At 38.5% G+C, this 21,260-nt stretch overlaps 1 long non-coding RNA gene across 1 annotated transcript; it reads left to right on the forward strand.

The window, feature by feature from the left end:
• The first annotated feature begins 989 nt into the window (after positions 1-989).
• LOC107541201 (uncharacterized) lies at positions 990-18,907 on the forward strand. The gene is made up of 5 exons (XR_015715433.1): positions 990-1,066; positions 6,781-6,883; positions 7,998-8,036; positions 10,379-10,554; positions 18,848-18,907. It is a non-coding gene; the product is annotated as an uncharacterized LOC107541201 (long non-coding RNA).
• Positions 18,908-21,260: the final 2,353 nt, after the last annotated feature.

The following is a 21,260-nucleotide window of genomic DNA, read 5'->3' on the forward strand; positions in this document are numbered from 1 at the left end:
AGTCAGTAAAGCAGGGGGGATAAATTAGTGACTTCCTCCTACATACTGAACAATTTGCTGAACATCTTGTACACTATCCAGGTCACCCAGATAAAAATCTAAGGGGGAAAAAACAGCAAAGTCCAAGTAGCTATGAGTATGCCCAGAGAATAAAAGCAATTTCTAACCCAAAGGTAGTTCAACAAACTTGTTTTAGCTGAAAATTAATCTTTGCGCATTTGTTGTTTTCTTTCTACTGTCTCAGGTTTCTTTCATTATTGCTGAGACTTGTAGGAAAAGTCCTTGAAATATTTAGATCTTAATATATGAAAAATAAGAAAAAGTATTGATTCTTAGGAGTGAGCTAGAGATGAAGACTAGTTTGGGGTGATGAATCAGTATTTTGGGCCTGCTGAAAATGTCAACACAATCCTGAGGCCTCACACTATGCAAGAAAAATCAGTGCATTGTTCTCCTAAAAGAAATCTCTCCTGGGTATGCATGCAGGATGACACTCAATACCTTTGCTGTTGAATGGAAGCAAAAAGAATGCTCTGTCATCTGGCACAAATGATCAAGGCAGAATATTCTGCAGGCTTTTATTTATGAAAGGAAAAAATATCCAATTGTTGTAACACATTTATTTTCTAGCCTGTGCCTCCGCATTTTTCCGCACAGGAAACGGGATTTTCTATGATTTCATTGTACAGTAGTCCCCAGTTATCCACAGTTTTGCTTTTCTGTGTTTTCAGTTACCCACGGTCAACCGAGAGCCAAAAATATTAAATGAAAAATTCCAGTAAACAATGAATGCTTTAAATCGCTGGCCTTTCTGAGTAGTGTGATGAAATCCGCCGCTCCTCGCAAGAGGACAGTCACCCTGTGCCCAGCGTATCCGCGCTGGAGGTGCTCTGCGAGCCATGGGTGCTTGGCCTCGTCTTGGTTAGAGAGCCACTGCTGCAGTGTTGAAGTTCTGGGGTTCAGGTAACCCTGCTTACTCAGTGATGGCCCTAAAGCGCAAGAGCAGCGATGCTGGCCGTCAGGCATGGAAAGGAGAAGCCGTGAACGTGCTTCCTTTAAGTGAAAGGTGAGTGCAGTGCAATGAAACATTCCCAGAGAGAGACCGCATTCCCATAACTATTATTACAGTGTATTGTTATAATTGTCCTATTTTATTATTAGTTATTGTTGTTAAACCCTTACTGTGATTAATTTATAAATTAAACTTTATCATAGGGATGTATGTGTAGGAAACAACATAGTATATATGGGGTGTGGCACTACCCATGGTGTTGGGCATCCACTGGGGACCTTGGAAGGTATCTCCCACCACCAAGGGGGGCACCCCTGTAGCTCTTTCTGCAGCATGGCAGCTCCCACCCGCCGTGGAGGGGGTGGTCACCACAGTGCTGTGTCCTTGAGGACACATGGGCATAGCCTTCATCCCAGCGTGCAAGGCACAGCTGACCGGTCTGCGGAGCGCCTGTATTAGCTCGCCCTGAATGAGTTATAGCGAAGGCTGGTTTATCAGGAATGATAGTAGGGATGGAGGGCTATTTCTTGTTTTTCTGACTTTTTAAAACTGCATAATTCTTAAAAAGAGTTAGAGAAATCCCCATGGAATTTGGCAAAGAACTAAAGAGATTTCTTTTCTATACCTTTTCTCTGAATGGGCAAGTTTACAGAAAATCTCTGTCAATCATTTAGGCAATGGCTCAACTGTAGTCTAGGACAGCTTGGAAACAAAGAGAAACTCATGGTTCTGTCATCATGAGACTAGGTTGCCAGAGGCTGAATTCTGACTGTGCCCCTTTGCAGCTGAATGACCCTGAAGAAAGTCAAGTTCTTTGGGCTTCAATTTCCTCATCTATAAAATGGAGATAGTAATGGTACCTGCTTAATTGGGTTGTTTGGGAATTACATCAGATAAAATGTACAAGGTACTTAGTAAATATTAGCTACCACTATTATTAATTTTGAAACGATTATATTAAAAATGCCTAGTCCCTTTTCATCTTAGTTCAAATTGCACATATTTGGGGGGATATACCCTCCAAACCTCAGTGCACACACGATTTTAAACTTACTCATTCTTGTCATCGATCTCCATAAATATTTTTTCATGTGGCTACATAGATTTCAAAAGTATTAGTTTCAATAGCTCCATGAAGTTGTTGCACTGCCATGTCCAAGAATGCCACATCCACATAATACTAGAACATCTCTTTGTTGTAAATTGTACAGGTTGTTCCTGTTATTTTACAATTATAAACAAAACCACAATGAGCATCTTGGAACATTTTGTATTCATTCTATTTATATTTTTACTTAGGAACTAGAATTATTAAATATAAAGGTAAGAACTTTAACACAATGACATTTCAGTATAGCTTTCCAAAATGGTTCCCCTAAATTACACTATCATGTATTGTGTATTTTTTACCACAACCTCACTCCCATTTGGATTATTATTAATCCAGTTTGACTCATTTGATAAGTGCAAACTAATATTTTTATTGTTATTTTGTTTTATTTTCTTTACAATTTATATCTGTTTTTGTGTGAAGCTGTTCATATTCTTTGATCACTTAACTATTTGGCTTATTTTTCTTATTTACTTAAATATGGATATTAACCCTTTTTCACATTTGGTGAAAATACTTTTTTTCCTCAATTGTTTTGTAATTTACATATTTGCAATTTAAAATTTTTTTGTATATTTGAATATTTTCCTTTGAATTTTATTATTGCCTATGGGCTGCATTCAGATAGGACTATCTTGGTCTTCCATTTTTTTCTTTTATTTTTCCTTAAATAAATAACTAACTTTGGGATTTACTTTGATATACAGCATAAGAAAATGGACACAGACAATAAGGCCCAGGGGGGTGCACAGAAGCGGGGTAGGGGCCGAGGGGGTCAATGGAGGGAAAAAAGGGTGACATTTGTAAAACTTTCAACAATAAAGATAAATTAAAAAAAAAATATCCTAGTAAACCATTAGATTAAACACCTGATATTTAGTTTTTTTAGATACAATATTATAAATAAAAGAGACCTACAATAGGATAGTATAAGAGGCTGAGAGCAGACAGCAGATTCTTTGAGTAGGGAGTCTCTTTGCTTTTGCTTTCTGTTAGATTGTCCTGATTTCAAATAACAAACTCCAAAGAAAAGAAAAAACCTGTACCCCAAAAGAAAAAAATTTTAGAACTAAGGATAATGTCAAGGTCTCATTATCTCCTTAGATCAGCAGCTCAAATTTATCTTTTCTTTCCAGGAAATTAATCTTAAGCATGCCACACTCTTCACACTTTTGAATTAAGGGGTGCTTAATGTACTTAGTACAAGCCAGAAATATTGATTTCTTAATGTAATACTTAAACACATATATTGTGGCACCGATTCCTGGCAGAAACTATTTTAATTTAATTCTTTTAATGAGTAAAAAATAAAAGTGCTGTTTGTGGTTAGGAATCTAAGTGTACTTAGCTTTAGGTCCAGCTTGGTAAGGTTACAATCCAGAATTTCTAACAAAATATTGTGTTTCGCTTAGTTACTTCTCTCTAGACACAACAAAACTTTGCCTTTGGCTTTTTAACCATTTTATTTCAGTACCTCAAACATTTATTAAGGGCCTCCTTTATACCAAGCACTGTGCTCAGTGCTAAGGGTAAAAAGATAGATAATAAAATAATTCTGCTGGGATAACTTTAAGCCAGGTCGTAGACAGGCACATAGATGATTGAAATATAATTTAATAGATCCTGAGATTCAGACCATTTAACTGCTTGTGTCAAAGATTTTAAGGAAGACCCATAGTTTACTCCTAGCAGGGACTATTCTTCTCCCCCTTACTGACACTGTCGCTGGTCCAACTTAAAAGAGCTTCAGAGCCTCACAGATTCCCTTCCCTTCCCACCACCCCCCACCCCAGTTCTTCTACCTTTTTTTTTATCATCACATACTACCTAAGCACTCTACCCCAAGAAGGAAGCTATACTTAGAATTAATTTTCTACCTTTCCCTAAGACGCCATGAGACTAATCATGCCCCACACTTTCATTGGTCTCAGTTGCCACCAGAAGTCCAAGCCTATGAGATCAACACAGGAAACTCTCATCCATAGATTTCTGTAATCCCTTTATCTTGACCCACTCTCCCATCCCTTTCAAAGCTGCAGTCCCTTCCGATGTGGTCACTGGAACTCAGAACTTGAACAGCATACGCTCTTTTACCTTCAGACTCTTCTCTGAAAATTCCTTCACCTTTTTGCTCTAAGACCTGGCTCTCCCCACTGCAAACTGCATACCTGGTGCCCTTGCAGAGGGTGGTTGCTTTTGTTTCCACAACCCACACTTCCAGGCCTTAGAAGTGGGAATAGGAAAACAGACATTCTTCTTCTTTCTCATCATTGCTTCTCTTTCAGAAACCCCAGTTCCTTTAAGGTTACGGTAGGCTGCTTTCATTTGCTACACACCCAGTCATTCTGCTTTATGCTTGGAAGATTTTAGCAACCGACTCACTGAATGTCTTTACTCCATTACTCTTGACATCATTTTTTGTGACTTCGACATCTACATATGTCATTGATTCTCAAATTTGGCTGCACATTTGAATCATTTGGTGGTGTTTTTAAAGATTATATTTGTGCTCAGGTCCTCCCCAAGTCCCATAGAGACTGATTTGGTTACTCAAGATAGGATTCAGACATTAGGTGTTTGCTTGTGTGTGTGTTTTTGTGTGTTTTTTTAAAAATATATCTTTATTGATTTCAGAGAGAGGAAAGGAGAGGGAGAGAGAGAGCTAGAAACATCAATGATGAGAGAGTCATTGATTGGCTGGAGCCCGCACCCCGGGCATGTGCCCTAACCGGGAATCGAACCCCGATCGCCTGGATCCTAGGTCGACACTCAACCGCTGAGCCACGCCCAGCCGGGCTTGTGTGTGTTTTTTTAAACGCCCAGGTTGATCTGGATGTGCAAGAAGAATTCAGAGCCACTTTCGTAGGAGATCCATTCTAGTTCCTTGACCGCCTCACTCCAACACCTCTTCCTCCTCTCCACTCTCCCCCCAACCAGGTTCACCTACTCCCACAGTCATAGCCTAGATCTTTTTTATTATCAGTAACCCTTCACACCTTGTTTTCCATCATCCCACTTCCTGATATTCACAGCACCTCCTCCTGCCTCCTCGCTCAAGAGAACCGCCACTCCAGTAATTCATAGATCTACCCCGTGACATTTTCTCTGTTCAATTCTCTCCTCTTGTCCTTGCTTCTTTCTGTACCCAGCTTAGATTCCATAGATTGGTACCATAACTCCCTTGCATGCACCCTCAATTCATTTCTCCTTTATCTCTATTGCACGTCCCTGGCAAAACCCAAACTCTAGTTATACCCAACTCTGCCTGCTCCACATGTGCTCAAGCAGCTAACTGGGTTGGAAGAAAAACACATTTGCCTTACATATATGGCCGCCATTCTCAAGTAGGTTCTCAGCACTGGAAAGTAATTCTGCTGGGATTCTCTGACCAGTTTCCTGTCCACTTTTTCCAGATGACTGTTTTATATCTTAGTCTCTCTTTTCAAACCTACAACACTCCCTCGCAGTCTTCATGCTCAGCGAATAACTTCAATGGTTAAAATTTGACTAAGAAAATAGAAGCAAGCAGGAGAGAACTGCTTCCTTTTCCCTTCACCAAATCTACCAACAGAGCTTCATGGCCTCAGGCTGTTTTCCCTTCAGTTAAAAAGAATAAGCAGCTCCCTGCTCTTCTTGAGGACAAACCCTCCACTCTGGGCCTCACTTCCTGCACGTAGACTTTCCCCTCTTTCGAGATCATTCTCATCAACATAGGAATAGACATCCCATCTCAATAAAACAAAAAAACCCCAAACCTTTCCTAGACTTCCTGTCACATTCTAGTTCCAGCTGCATTCCTGGGCTGCTTTTTTTCCGCAAGACTTCTCGAGAATTTTTTGTATTCGCTGTCATACTTTCTCACCTCCATCTCTTTAACTCACCTCAACTGGAATCTTGCCCTCACCACTCCCCTGAAATTGCTCCATGGATATCACCAGTGATCTCCGCCTTTCTAAAAGCAGTGGTCAATCTTCAGTCTTCATTTTATGGGACCTCCCGGCACAGTCGCCCTCTCCTCCGGAGCACCTTGTTCTTGGCCCTCCCGCACGCCCCGCTCTCCTGGTTGTCCTCTCGCCTCACACTGCTGCTCTCTGGTTTCCTTTGCAGCCTCCCGCTTCTCTCCAGAACTCTGACTGGTGGAGCGCTCCAGCTTCAAGCTCTTGGCCTTACCCTCCTCACTGTCTGTACTCACTCCCAAGGTGATCTCGGCCAGGCACAGGCCTTTAAATAGCATCTTCATGCTGATGACAATCAGGCTCCACCCTCTCCCCTTAGCTCCAGGTTTGAATCTCTAACTATCTAGTGGATACTTTCACTTGTATGTCTAAGAAGCATAACTAAAAACCATTCATTAATAACTTATTATTTGTTAAAATTATTTATAAAAAAGCAAAATTATTCATTTTTCCTTCTCAGATCTGCTCTTTACACAGCTTCTCTTTTTTAGTATATGGCATGACCATTGACTGAATCGCACAATCAAATATCTAGGCATCCCCTCGACTGTCTCCCTTATACTTTCAAGAAACTTTGTTAGCTGTGTCTTTAAAACATACCTTGAACCTGGCAATTCCCACCTCTATCATTTCGGTCCAGGTTATTATTACATCTGGCTGTGACATTAAATTCCTAACTTGTCTTCTTATTTTTGTTCTAGCTTTCCTCCAATCAGTTCTCTCCAGATTACGCTTTAAAAATAGAAAGTTGTGCATAAGCCTGCTTCAAACCCTCCTGCAGTTGGCTCCTCCACTTTGAACAAGGTAAATCCTTACAAAGGCTTCCAAGGCCCTCTGCCACCTGACCCTCGAATCACCTTCCTGATTCACCAGCGCCCCTGGGCTCGGCCTGCTTAAGTCAAGCTGGCTGGCTTTGCTTCCTGGAATTCACCAGGCTTGCTCTCTTTCAGGCCTCTGTACTAGTTATTCCTTCTGTAGGAAGAAATACCCAGACTTCCCTGCCTAAAATCAAGCCAAGGCTGTCTAATCATATTCTGTTCCCTTACTTTCCTTAATTTAGTCCATATTACTCATCACTACCTGAATTTAAATGAAATATTTGTTGACTTTTTAATTATTTGTCTTACTAAAATGTAAGCCTCCTGAGGGTAGAACTTTTTATCTGCCTTATACATAGTGGAATCCCCAATGCTTAAAAACAGAGCCTAAGGTTTATAGATTCTCAATAAATATTTGTTCAATGAATGAAAGAAAAGTGTAAATCATCACCCAAACTGACTTAAATAGTCATGCAAACAGGTTACCTTGTTGATATTGCTTTGTTACTCATTAAGAACCAACATATAACTATTTATGTGTTCATGTGCCACCTGAAAGCATCTTGCTTATCTTAGAATCTCATGACAGTTACCACACTTCGATGAGCACTATTCTCAACTCTGTAAACATATATCTGCTCCTCTGACTGGTTCAACCAGGGGTGGGTACCTGGCCAAAGAACCACTAATCTATTGTTTGATTACTGACCAGACAGTTGGCCTGGTTTGAAAATTTGGTCAAAAGGATTATTATTACTTAGTTAGATGGATGTCTGCTTCTGGGTAGGATGGAGTAGCTGGCAGCAGACCATCATTACTGTCTTGTTGACAATATTAGAAAAATTTTAATACCCTGAATGTCCAACATTAGAGGACTGGATAAATGCATAGTATAGAATATTATACAGTCATTAAAATGATAATATAGGCCTTTGAAAGATAGACTTTCTATGTAATGTGTATTTTCAAGTGAAAGAAGCAGAGAGTAAAGTTGTTTATGCATTGTGACTTCAATTTTGTTAATTCTCTCTCTATAAATATGTATATCTTCACACACAAAAAATGATACAAAAAATTTAACAGGGCTTCCTTTTTCCTAGGTTGTGCTACTGAGGATTATAGAAATATCCCCATTACAGGTAATTTTAGTTTTTCCTATACTTTTATAAATTTTTTCAAATTAAATTAATTTAATTAGAATAAAAACTATTATTTAGAAAGCTTTCCATAAAAACCTATATAAGATTTATGTATTTTTTAGAATTATATTGGTACTTTTGCATTGGGTGTGCGTTATATATAAAACTATATACATAAAATATTACATATCATTATACATTAGGTATATATTTATACCAAGTAATGGATTAGAATTTATTTTATATATTATGTCTACACACATGTGCATACATGCACACACACATAACTTCATAGATTAGTGAATTCCTTGGCAGCCCTTGAACTGTTACTTCAGTTCAAATTCTGGTGTGATTTTATAATAATCCCTTTGAATGGTTGCCAAATATTTACTTTTTATTCTAAAGAAAGTATAATAAAGATTAAGTCTAAGTTCAGTTATATCATTTTATGAGACTTTAAAAGTTAAAGTCCAGTTGTTTAAACTGTGGAATAATTAGAGCTTTATTTTAACATTATTATTCCTTTTATAAATTCAAATATATCTCTGGTTAGATTATAATGATCTTCTCTTTAATCCCTAAATGCTGCATACATCCAGAGTAGAAAATTATAAAGAGTAGTTTATTATAATTCAAATATTAACACCTAGGACTGAAAATTATTTGAAATAACAGCTTTAAGATGATGTGGAAGAGAATAATAAATATGCTTTTTGAGTTGAGAAGTAAAACTAATGGGCTTAGATGTATTTAATTAGGAAGTCCTTTAATTTTTTTGAAAATTGGGTTTAGTCCATTAATTATTTTAATTATTTGACAAATTTATAGAACTTCTGGGTGTCAAGAGCTAAGAATACAATGATGAGAAAGAGAGATGAACCCTTTCTTCTTGAAGTAATGTGTTAGGCTATTGATTATATAATTTATCAGTAAGTTTTATTTATGATACATATTAGGACAGCAATTTTTTCCCTTAGATTGTAAAAAAAAAAAAAATGAAAACAGTCAACACAACAATAGCTATCCCATGTGAATCAAAATTATACCTATTTTTTTGTTAGATCAGCAAAAAATGTAATATGTTTTTCGGTGTGCCACAGAATTTTAATAATTAGTTTCTGTGTGCCATAAGATGAAAAAGGTTGAAAATTGCTGTATTAAAAAGTTGAAGTGGGGTCAAACATTAGGTTTGAGGTGAAATATAGGATCTCAAGGGATTCTTTCTTATAAAGGGATATTTAAAGTTTCTAAACCCTATTGACCTAAAGCATCCAGGCATGGGATAGGATCTGGTTTTCTCTGCAGCCTAGTTGAAATCTCACTGTACAATTTGACACTGATGTGCTTGAAATTCCATACTTAACGTTTCCCCAGAGTTAAGCCACTGGAATGAGAACAGAGCCAGGGACTTGCCAATCTGTGAGAAAGTTCTCCAGATACTGTGCTCCTGAAATCCCCAGTGTCATGGCCTCAAATTGTTGTTTGGGTTTAGTCCACTCATTCTTTTGTTTATTTGACAAGTTTATAGGGCTTCTGCTGTGTCAGGTGACATGACCACAAATGGTCAAAATGGACAGATTTATGTGGTGGATGCTGGATGAAAGGATGGACAGAAGGGGAGAAATTATAAGAAAATCAGTTCCTGTCTTTTGAACCCCTACTATGTGCCAAACCTATCATGTGTAATGTCTAACCCTTGTAAAACTCTGCAGCACAGGTATTACTGTAATTTAAAGATGAGGAAACTTAGGCCAAGAAACTCAGAAGGTCTCATGCAGGGTTACTTAGCAAATACATAGTAGGTATGTGATTAAAATTAAGGTCTTTTAAACTCTAGAGCTAGCACCATTTTTAAATACCTCAGTGCTAGTAGCAGAATATCTACCCAGGGAGGAATGGGGGTGTAAGTGTACAAGAAGATGTCAATGTATTGTAATGATGCTAAAATACAAGAATTAAGGATGCTAGCTAATAAAACCATCTAATATTATGTAAATGTATAACTGCTTAATTTAACTTATTTCTGGGAACTTGCTATTCTAACTGCAGTTTTTTTTTTTTTTTTTAACCCCTCCTCTGCCCTAATCATGCCAGGAATTGGTTCAGCAGGAAGCACAACATAGCTTATGCATATAGGCCATTGTGGTGATTGAATTTTTTATTTCAAGTCTCCATTTTCCCATAAAAGATTTATATCATTCTTTTCCTTGCTTTGCTTTTGTAGGAGTGAAGTATATTTTTTCTACTTTTCTACTTTGGGCTTAGACATGTAAGTTGCTTTGATAATGCGGTGTTGGTGACATAAGCAGACCAGAAACATGCCTGAATGTTCTACTTGCCAGTGCTCCACCATGAGAGGAACATGCCTTGGACAGGTACTTCCCATCAACATAGTCCCAGAACGAAGACACTTGGAACAGACTTGAACTGAACCTACAGCCAGGAGCCAAGACTGGCAGATCCACACTCTGAAAGAGCTCTAGATTAGCTGGATCTTATCATGTACAGATCCACAAAGGTAAGAATAAACATTTATTGCTGTAAGCCACTGAGTTATAGGGATCATTTGTTATGCAGCAATATTATGCCTCTAGGTGACTGAGATAACCATGAGGTACACACAAAATTATTGAAGATGCATAAGAAGGAACATCTTCATGGTCTTTAGTCATTCTGGTCATCCAAGACAGAAAGTCGGAAATGACGGACCATGAGTAAGGGACTTGAATACATGGCCTGAACACATGTGAGAGAACTGTTTGTGGGTGTTTATTTGCATGACCAGGGGAGAGTTTGAGGGCAAGGGGTGGAAGAGAGACCTACCAGTGTGAAAACTCTTCCCCAGCCAGACTCCTAAGCTTAGCTCTAGGAGCCAACCAAACATTGCCTGTCAGTGGGTGGGAATAGTATAAGGAACAAAGGATTAAGGCAATTGTCTTGGCTCTCTGCTCTGCAGCCTGACAAATGAAATTAAGAAATTGCTAAACATAGTTTTTATGTTACTAGCTGACTTCATAATAGTAACCACATTTCATTTCCCTAGAGAAAGGTCTTTTAAGTCAACTAAGGTTTAGGCCTCATTAGATATATTGGTGTATACTTTGCTCATGAAGTAAGCTGTAGATTAAAGTCACTGGAACAAAGTACTAAAAATGAAAGGTGCTTGAGGCAATTTTAGTCTCAGTATAGATCATAGCCTGGTGAAGGATTTACCACAGAAATATATTATTCAGACTTATGCAGGTGGGGATTTACTGTAATATTTAATAAAAACACGTATGGGGCTTATCATGAAATATGCTCATGTGATGTGTCTGACACCCCTCAGGAATTTGGCACGAACACTAAAGCTCTGCTATGTGGTGCCAGAGACACTAATATGAGGTGGTTTACTGCAGGAGACACAACTGTTTGATTTCTGCAGTAGACCACAGAAAACAGCACTTAGCTCAGTGAAAAACATCCATGTGCTAGTCCCACATTTAAGCCATTGTCTGATAGAGTTAAACCATTTTCTGATAGGTTTCTGTGCTTCACTAACTCCCTTTTATTGACTTTTTAAAAGTTCTTGGGCTTCTTATGTAAAAAGCTGTACTAGAACTGGGAGGATGCTTTTGTCAGTTATGTGAAATAGTCATAATTGTAAGATAACAAACATATATTTCAGAAAAACTCCTTTATTCAGCCAGTTTTTAAATTTTTGAAGCCATATGCTGTATGACGATACATGCAGTCAGCCAGTGCTTCACATCCATTCTGGGGTATGGGTGGAAGAAATAATAATGTCATTAAAGAAAACAAACAGAAACTTCACCTTATTGTCTTCTTCATAGTCCAAATTATGAGACTCTTTTATCACAAAGTATTTCTGTATTGAGGTAATTAACACCCTTTACTTGGGACTCAAAATTTCTCATCTAAACTTCAGGAGAATAATAGCTCCCCCATCCCCCATGTATTAATTTCCTATTGTTTCTGTAACAAATTGTCACAAACTAAGTGGCTTGGAACAACACACATTTATTTTTCATTCTGTAGGTCAGAAGTCTGATGTGGGTCTCAGGAGACTAAAGGTGTTACAGGGCTACATTCTAGAGGCTGCCCACACTCCTTGGCTTGTGATCCCCCTTCGGTATTCAAAGCCAACAAGAGCCAGTTGAGCCTTTTTCACATTGTATCACTTTGACACTAACTCTTCTGCCTCTCTCTTCCATATTTAAGAACTCTCATGGTTACTTTGGGCTCACTCAGATAATACAACATAACCTCTATTTTAAAGGCAGCTGATTAGCAACCTTAATTTCATCTGCTACCTTTCTTGTTTTTGCATTGTAACATATATTCATAGGTTTGGGGAATTAGCATGTGGACAACTTTTGGAGACCATTTTTCTGCCTACCACACTTCTCTTCTTTGATTGTTGTGAGGGTCAAATGAGACAATGCATATATAAATTTGACCCATAACAAATACTCAATAAATCCTAGTTAATATTATTTTTGTTACTTTGTAAAGCATGGTTTTAAGTGTGTTACCACTGATGGAATGCTTGCCAATCACAAATACTACCACCCTTCACATTCAAGTAAATATTCTCAGGGATTGGATTTTGAAAACACCACAGTTTTTAGCAGGCTCTGTTGCTAGGCACTTGGGACCTCAACATCTGCCTGGTTCATAAAGGATGGATCAGGTAATTGGGAAATGCCATGATTTTCAGGATATGACCTTCATTGATAGGATGGTCATCATAGACATACATAACAGTCCATTTTTCAATGTTCATAAGGACCAAAAAGTAAACTAGTACTCAGTCTAGGCTGGTGTTTGATAGCCATGGGAGAGAGTAATTTTCCAAGTCTTTAGTGCGGCTCTAATTGGCCTATCTGGTTTGGATCAAGGCCCATGCCAGTGGATAAAGAGGGTAATGTCCACTCACATGGAAAGGTATCTTGATGACTGGATTTCAGCCATGGGCAGCCATAGGACTAACAAGGTAAATGAGATACACAATAAAAAACTAAAGTACAAATTCAGTATTGAACCATAGAACAAACAAGTCAGTTGCTGAGCAAAGAAAGCAGCCTGGCGGAACCGTCTTGGTACGCTGACTACTCTTTTTAGGGGAACAAGACTAATTCCAGATGCATCTGAAACTGCAAACACTTAACTGCTTTGGCCAGGTTTAGTTCAGGGTGTGGGCAGGGTTTGCTTCTGGATGCAGGCCATAGCTGAACAAACCTGGGAAATGGCAGTGCATGACATGTCACTAGATTCACATAGCAGTTTAATATTCGTCATTAATTTAGCAAATAGTTATTGAACTCTGTGTATATATATGTGTGTGTGTGTGTATGTAGAGGAAGTCTAAGGAAAAAGTGATGGGAAAAGTACAGGTTTCATTTATACACCAAATTATATATAAATTTTGCTTCTAAATGTTACAAGGTTTATGACCTGCAGCAAGTTGCAGACCTCTGTGAACCTTAGGGTTGTTTTTTTTATCTGTTAAATTATATACAAGGTTGTGTAGATTAAATGACACAACATGGTAAAGCACCCAGAATTGTGGCAGGATAGTAAGAAGCTAGGAAAATCCCTGAGCAAGGGGACTGGGGAAACTGAGACAAGAAAATGAAACAAGGCCAAGCAGTTGGGCAGCTTGCAGCCAGCTTGTGAACGGTAAGACCTTATCTTCCCCAACCAAGGACGCTTGAGAGCAAATGGTTCAGACCCTCCTCCCTAACCAGGGAATACATAGCTCAAGTCACCCTGGCCTGGGAAATAGAGAACAAAGACCCAATTAATGCCATTTGTGCCAGCTCAACCCAAGGACAGATGAAGTCTAGGGAACAAATAACAAAAACCCTATTAAAGCCAAGACAGACCTAAGATAAAAGTAAAACAGTAAAACAGATCAAACAATAATTCAGAATTCCCCTATACACTCATTTTGATGTGTCAGCATATTAAAAATGCACCTGGAAAGCTGATGAATATCCTACTGAAACTCTCCCCTAAGATTCTCACCCGCAGGAGAAAAAAAAAAAGGGTAAAATTCCCTGGGACAAAGACTCAGCATGGTTCACTCCTTCCAGGGTGTGAACTTTTTATTTCTTCCTAAATTCTAAAGGTCCCCACGAGACTTGCAGCCAGGGCAGCAGCAGCTCAACTGGGGCTCATTCTGATCCTGCCTCCAAGATCCCCTTTTCTCTGACTCCCCAGCTTCTGTCACTGTGACCTTCACTTCCCAGTGAGCTAACAGCAGACCCACCTTGGCTCACTTTTTCTAATAACATCTCTAGAGAGCCAAAGCAGAGCATTGCCTAGGCACTCCTCTACTGTTTCTTCTACCCTAATTCCTTCTTTTGTTTCATTGTCCTCAACGTTAATAAACATACTCTCTAACCCATCCGGACTCGTGTTGCAAAATCTTCCCTACACGAAGTCAAGGACCCACACACCACAGGCCGGCCTGAGGCAGGGCTACTCCGGGCTGGCCCCTGTCCAGTAACAGAATGACCTACCACACAGTAGAAACTCAATAAATGACAAATGTATACCAATTTGACAACCGAGGATACAGTTCTTTTTTTCCTTCCCAACTACTTTAACCAGGAACCAAGACCTTTGTCCTTATGAAGAAGAAAGAAACTCTTTGTAGAGCTATTGACAAACTCTTTGAAGTGAGCCTCCAACTCTAAGTGCTCCCTGTGCCTCTTTAAAGCAAACTCAAAATACAACATTTAGATTTATTATCTTTGAAATTCACTTGGCTCTTTGGAGGACAGTTTTTAATCAAATCTGGAAATTGTTTTGGCTGGTATGTCTGTATAGATACAGACATACACTTCTTAAAAATTCATTTTTCTCTTCTCTGATGGAATTCTAATTACACACAAGTTAGATCGCTTGATATTATCCAAGATCACTGGAGCTTTGTTCATTTTTGAGGCTTCCTTTTGTCTGACTTCATCTTTTCTGGGAGGAAAATCCTTAATTTACTCCTCAGGCCTGTAAGACTCTCAATTTTTTTGGTGCTCTACATTCAAACACCACAGAGACCAGAGAGGCCCTCAGGGGAAAAGCTAGATAAACCCTGTGTGATTCCCTAATTTCAGGGGTCACAGCATCTCATTTTCTGCCTGCTTTTGGTCACTCTCCAGTGCCTTTAAATTGTTGGGTTTTAAATATTTTGTGCAGAGTTTATCACGGCTTTCTGAAGAAAGATTAGTTTCACACAAGATGTTCTGTCATTATGAAGCTGGAAGTCTCTGAGATCATAACACTGAACTTCCATTAAAACCTTTCAAGGAAGGAAGAAAAGCTCTCTGCTGAAAGAAGCACTGGTAATGTGATGAAGGAGTTTAGACAGAGTGTGACCTGGTGTGATCCACATTTTAGATGGATCTCTCTGGTGGAACGGTGTGGGTCTGAAAGAAAAGTAAGAACTCGATTCAGGGAACCCAGTTAGGAGAATATTGCAATACTTAAGGTGAGAGATGTCAAGGGCTCGAGAGGTGGTTCTAGAGAGCGAAAGATGGATCTGAGTGATATTTAGGCAATGCAATTGGCTGAAATCAGAGACTAAGTCGATATCAGGTGTAAGGTCTAGCATGCTTCCCAGATTTTTATTTTGGTGCCTAGTAGCAAGAACAAGCCATCACGGAGACTGAGAACACAGGAGGGTGAACAGATTTAGGGGCAGAGGAATTGAGAAGTTTGTTGTTTTTGTCACACATACACATCCAGGGTAGACTTCCCAACACTTAGTTTGGTAGGCTCTACATATTTTTTAGGAAAAACAAACAAATAAACTGGATATCTCAGTATTTCAAAATGATACCTTAATCAAGGTAGGACTTCAAATTTGTTATGCTGGGTTTCTAAAATATTTTCCCAGCAAAAGATAAGTAACATAAAATAAAATATATTCTCAGCATATTGATCCTCAGCAGGACAGAATTCCAATTTTTATTTTCAGTATTCTTATTTTCCTCAATCTCCTATAACATTCATTATACTTCTTATAGGAACAGTTGGTATGTGGCTGTCTTCCAGTATCTTTTTCTCAATGGTTTCTGTAGATACAGAATAGTAATATGCATTTTAAAAAACACACATATAACTATTGAAGATTCTCCATGCTATGAATAGATTGATATTCCATATGCTTTTTGTAATCCTTTAAAATAGAATCTAATTATGGAACTCCATTAAGATTTTGATTGTTTCAATTATATAAAGAACATTGCCCCAATCTGTTGGCCACATTGTCGACAGTGACATTTTTTCTAGAACAAGAAGCCCTTCAATTGCTTCTTACTTTCCTTGGGGGACAGTGGTGGGGGAGAATTCCTTAACATGGCTTGCAGTATTCTCCTTAATCTCATCCTTATGTTTCAGCTTCATCTTGAGACATTGTACCTTCTCCCTTTGAATTCCAGCCATTCTGAATTTCTATCAGTTCCATGTTTTCACTATGCTTTCATTTCACAAACCAACGAATGCTTTGGAGAGTGTTTCAAACATAGTGTTACCTCTACTTCTTTTCCTAACCCCAACTCACCTGCCATTCAGGTACCTTTTTAGGTGGCACTTCTTTCAGAACTTTTCTCTACTGTTCCTCTCTACGAGAATGCTCTGAATTTCTTCTGTCATAACACACATCCAACTTTGTCAAAGCTTCTTATTTAATTAGCTGCCTTGATTCTACACTGCAAGCTCCACGGGAACCAGGACCATGTTTTACTAGATCTATTTGCCTGGCATTTAGTAGATTCTCAATAAATATTTTTACAAAAAAATAGCCTATTCCAGAACCTTTTAAAGAAGACAAACTATTTACTGTTCTACTAGTTTAAAGCCTTAAAAGTTAGGAATTAGATCCTTAGGTGTAACTTGATTCCCATTTATACCCATTTCAGACTCTTCTGAATCCCTCTGGCTTCAGTGGAAAAAGGGAAGCTTTATGATATGCCACCATCATTATCTTTTTTAATTATAGCTAAAGAGGCTTAGAAACTTGGGGAGAGTTTGTTAAGTAAGTTGGAGTATGTAGACTATTTTCCTCATTAAACAGTTAATCAGTGTCTTTCAAAAATAGTCACTGAGGACATTTAGGACTAGGAGTTAAAATGCCAAGTCATTGGTAGACTAGTTTGACATCTGCATCAAGAGTGTGACTTACAATGTTATATGTCAATTATATCTCAATAAAGTAGGGGAAAACTAGTTTATTAGTAATAATCAGAAAATCTCTCTTGGAATTCAGCAGTAAGAAAATTTATTCATTCTGAAAGCCACAAATGGCATCCCAACACTTCCCATGGAGATTCAGGCAAAAATGCTTGAACATTTGACATTATTCACGTGTCTTCCACTTCTTGCAGTAGAGACTTACAGAAGAGCAATTCAGGACAGAAGTAGAAATAGCAAGAGCTGTAGAAATGTGGTTGATGAAGTTTGCAGCTCTGAGTTTAGAACAGTTGCAAAGCAGATAAAAAAAGCTCCACCTTTAGTGTATCGTCCTGTTACCAGGAAGCAACTAGTCTGGCATACAGCAGTGTGGGTATGTAGAAAAAAAATCCACGAGGGTTAGAAATACAAATTTAGGACAAGGGAGAGGCAAATCCAGACTAATACTGACCCAGATCTCAAGTCTGATCACAGCTGCTTAAAAGCATCACCTATTACCCCGGTGAAGAAGGCTTGGTAGGTAACATCAGAGTATACAGCAGTTATATTTTTATGTTATTTATAATTTGTTCTATATGTGTATGCTTGAGAGAATTTTAAACAATTTAAAGACTCTATCAAAAGATCTCTAACTTCCTGGGAGAAAATGTGAAACTCCAGTCACTGTTATTGTGCTCAGTGCATGGAGACATTTCTAAAACCGAAGATTGATGGACTGGGTCAGTTCCCCCCTCTGAGATGTTTGCATTTAAATTGGTAGCATTTCATGTAAATGGCTAGGGTTAGCATCTTCACTCTGAACAAATTTCTAGTAAAATATGAAAGTGAGAACAGGTCTTGAAAACTGGATGTGGAAGTAAAACTTTGAAACAATTTTCACGGTTCCTGCTCTCTCCTTCTTTCTCTCTGCCACCATCCCCTTATTCCGGCACCATTTCTCTGACAGGTGGTGGTAAAATGGAATCACAGGTAAAACTTTCAAAAATTTAAGGATATTTGTGTTTTGTTCACAGCCCTCCCACCATTCAGGAAAGTTAAATCTCTAAATAATTAAGTTAAGGCAATGCGTTGCAATTTTTCCAACTGATGGACAAAATCCGATCCTTATAGAGAAATAAAAGGCCTATAGTATTTTGGGGAAAGGCTCCATAAGCTATGCAAATAAATTATCTATCAAAAGGGCCCCACTTCTAAAAGTTTGTTTCCTCTCAGACACAAGCAAAATACAGCCCCGTATAAGAAAATGCTAGCATATAAATAGCACTTCAGTTGAAAATCCCTTCAGGTGATGAAAAAGGTAGCCATCTGCTTGGGAAAATGGAGCGCTCAGGAAACAGGGGTTCCTTCTGTTGTTGCTGTTAAACAGATTCTTGTCTTCGTGAGCTTTGTTACGGTCTCAGTAATGGCTACAAGCTGACAGAAAACTTGATCGGAGGCAATTATCCCTCTGAACCTACCTGGGGGTGACATCCCAGCCTCACCTCCCTAGAGGGCAAACACATTTCTTTCAGAGTTGAGCCTAGTGCAGAAGTGAGTCCTGAGGCTAGAAATGAATGCACTCTGTCAGCTTGTTATATTTAGGGAGGTTTGCTCTACTTTCTTGTTTTCAGCAGATTTCCTTTTACCTCAGCATCTGTTTATCTTGGCTGAAAGCATGTGAATTAATGGAAAGAAACTGCTCACCTTGATGTTCAAGTGAGTTTTCTTTTTCTTATTTTATTTATTGATTGTTTCTTTTAAAATCTTTATTGATATATTTTGACAAATAAAAATTTTATATATTTAAGGTGTACAATATGTTTTGATATATGTATATGTTGTGAAATGATTTATCACAATCAAACTAATTAAAACATTCCATCACCTCACATAGTTACCTATGTGTATGTTTGTGGGGGGTGAGGACATTTGGGATCTATTCTCTTAGTAAATTTCAAGTATATAATACATTATTATTAACTATAGTCACCATACTGTACATTAAGTCCCAAGAAATTATTCATCTAAAAACAAAGTTTGCACCCTTTGGTCAATATTGCCCCTTCCTCCCACCTCCCTCTCCCAGCCTCTGGTAACCACCATTTAATTCTGTTACTATGAGTTTGACCTTTTTTTTTTTTTTTTTTTAGATTCCACATATAAATTAGATCATGCAATACTTGGCTTTCTATGTTTGGCTTATTTCACTTAGCAAAACAGCCTTCAGTTTCATCCATGTTTTTGCAAATTGCAGAGTTTTTTTCTTTTTAAAGGCTGAATAATATTCCATTGCATATATGTACACCATATTTTCATGATACATTCATCTGTTGAAAGACACATATCTTGGGTGCTAACTGCCTATCATGTCCCAGAAAAAAATTCTTTATTCAATTTTTACTTGTTTATTTACTTGTTCATTGACTAAACATTTATCGAGCACCTACTATGCATGAGGAATTGTACTGAGGGTAAGGGGCAAGATGATTATAAAAATAAATAAAGCCACCTTGCCAGGTGGCCCAGTTGGTTGGAGTGTCGGCCCCCACACCAAAAGGCTTCGGGTTTAATCCCCTGCCAAGGCACATACCTAGGTTGTGGGTTTGATCCCTGTTTGGAGCACATATGGGAGGCAACCTATCGATGTTTCTCACATTAATGTTTTGTTTGTTGTTTTCCTCTCTCCTCCCTTCCTCTCTCTCTAAAAATCAATAAAGACCATTTTCTAAACAAAGGATATGCAAATTGCTATGAACACGAGGGGATCCTGGAGGACGTCATTGAGAAGGTGGCATTTTTGCTGCATTTTGAAGGATAAGAAATATGTCAGTACAAAGAAGGATATTCTGGGCAAACAATACAATTTGCAAAGGCACAGAAACAAGAAAGTGGTATTTGTTCTATTTAGGAAGCATCAAGGATTCGTATAACTGCAGCATAGGGTGTGTGTGTGTGTGTAAATGGCTGGACATGGTTGACATAGTTTGGGACTATCTTTCCATGAGTGGGGTATACTGGAAAGTTTTCATGCTGTTTTTAGAGAATGAGCATAAATTGTCTCCACAATATCTTCTCCATAGTCCAATTCAAATTTAGGAATAGCCTGGATTAGAATTATATCTCTCTAGCTTCTCTCTTGTTCCTATCTGTTCTTTTTAGACAACTGAATTTGCAGGTTTGATATGAACCAGTGGCTGAAAAATATTCCCCGGTCAACTGGTTTATCTTGTTACTGACATGAATAATCGAATTCAATTGGGTTAAATGAGCTGTAACCACTGTCAAAGCCATTAGCAATCTAAGAGCCTCCAGCCAAAGGAACTCTTTTTGTATATCTTAGAGTTTTCCTCGTGAAAGGAAAACCTCAGACAAAAGGGGAAAACGTGTTTCATTTACAAGCTCAGTCCTCTAGGGTCTTCTCATCAGCTCTGTGGTTTGATTTTTTTTTTCCCTTTCATTTTTCCTGGATATTAAGAGTAGTGCTATTTTCTTGATAATCTCGAATGTATCATCTTTTCTGGGTAGGATTAAAAACCTGGCTACATCAAAGCTTGCATATTGTCCAGATTTTCAAAAGGGGGGAAAAAAAGAGGGGTTGTAATCAAAACCAAAGCAGAGGAAACTGACACCAGCTCTGCCTTTGGAGAGATTGTTTTGCCCACTTCCTGGGCCGGGGCACCGTGCGGCTCCCAGATCACACGGGGGCCCAGGCAAGGGGCTGGCTCCTGGGACTGGCAAGACGGTGGCCTCACAGGACTGTCAGGAAGAGGAGACCTTGACAGAGCTACGTAAAAACCTAAGTGAGCTGCAAATGGACCTTTATTAAACAAGCTTAGGTCCACTTTCAACTGGTCATTTTCCTTTAAAGAAAATATGGTCGCAGGCAAAAGCGATATCTGAGGCTTTCTATTTAATAACTTTATTAAAATGTCAAGAGACTAGAGATTACTTACGCCTGCCTGGTGCATTTTCGAATATCACACTGTCCCTGCTGAAATGATCGATCAAGCCAGATATCCGAGATGAAACGGAAACCCCCACCACCGT

Source organism: Miniopterus natalensis, chromosome 12, assembly GCF_054644295.1.
Source record: "Miniopterus natalensis isolate mMinNat1 chromosome 12, mMinNat1.hap1, whole genome shotgun sequence".
NCBI classification, from domain to species: Eukaryota; Metazoa; Chordata; class Mammalia; order Chiroptera; family Miniopteridae; genus Miniopterus; species Miniopterus natalensis.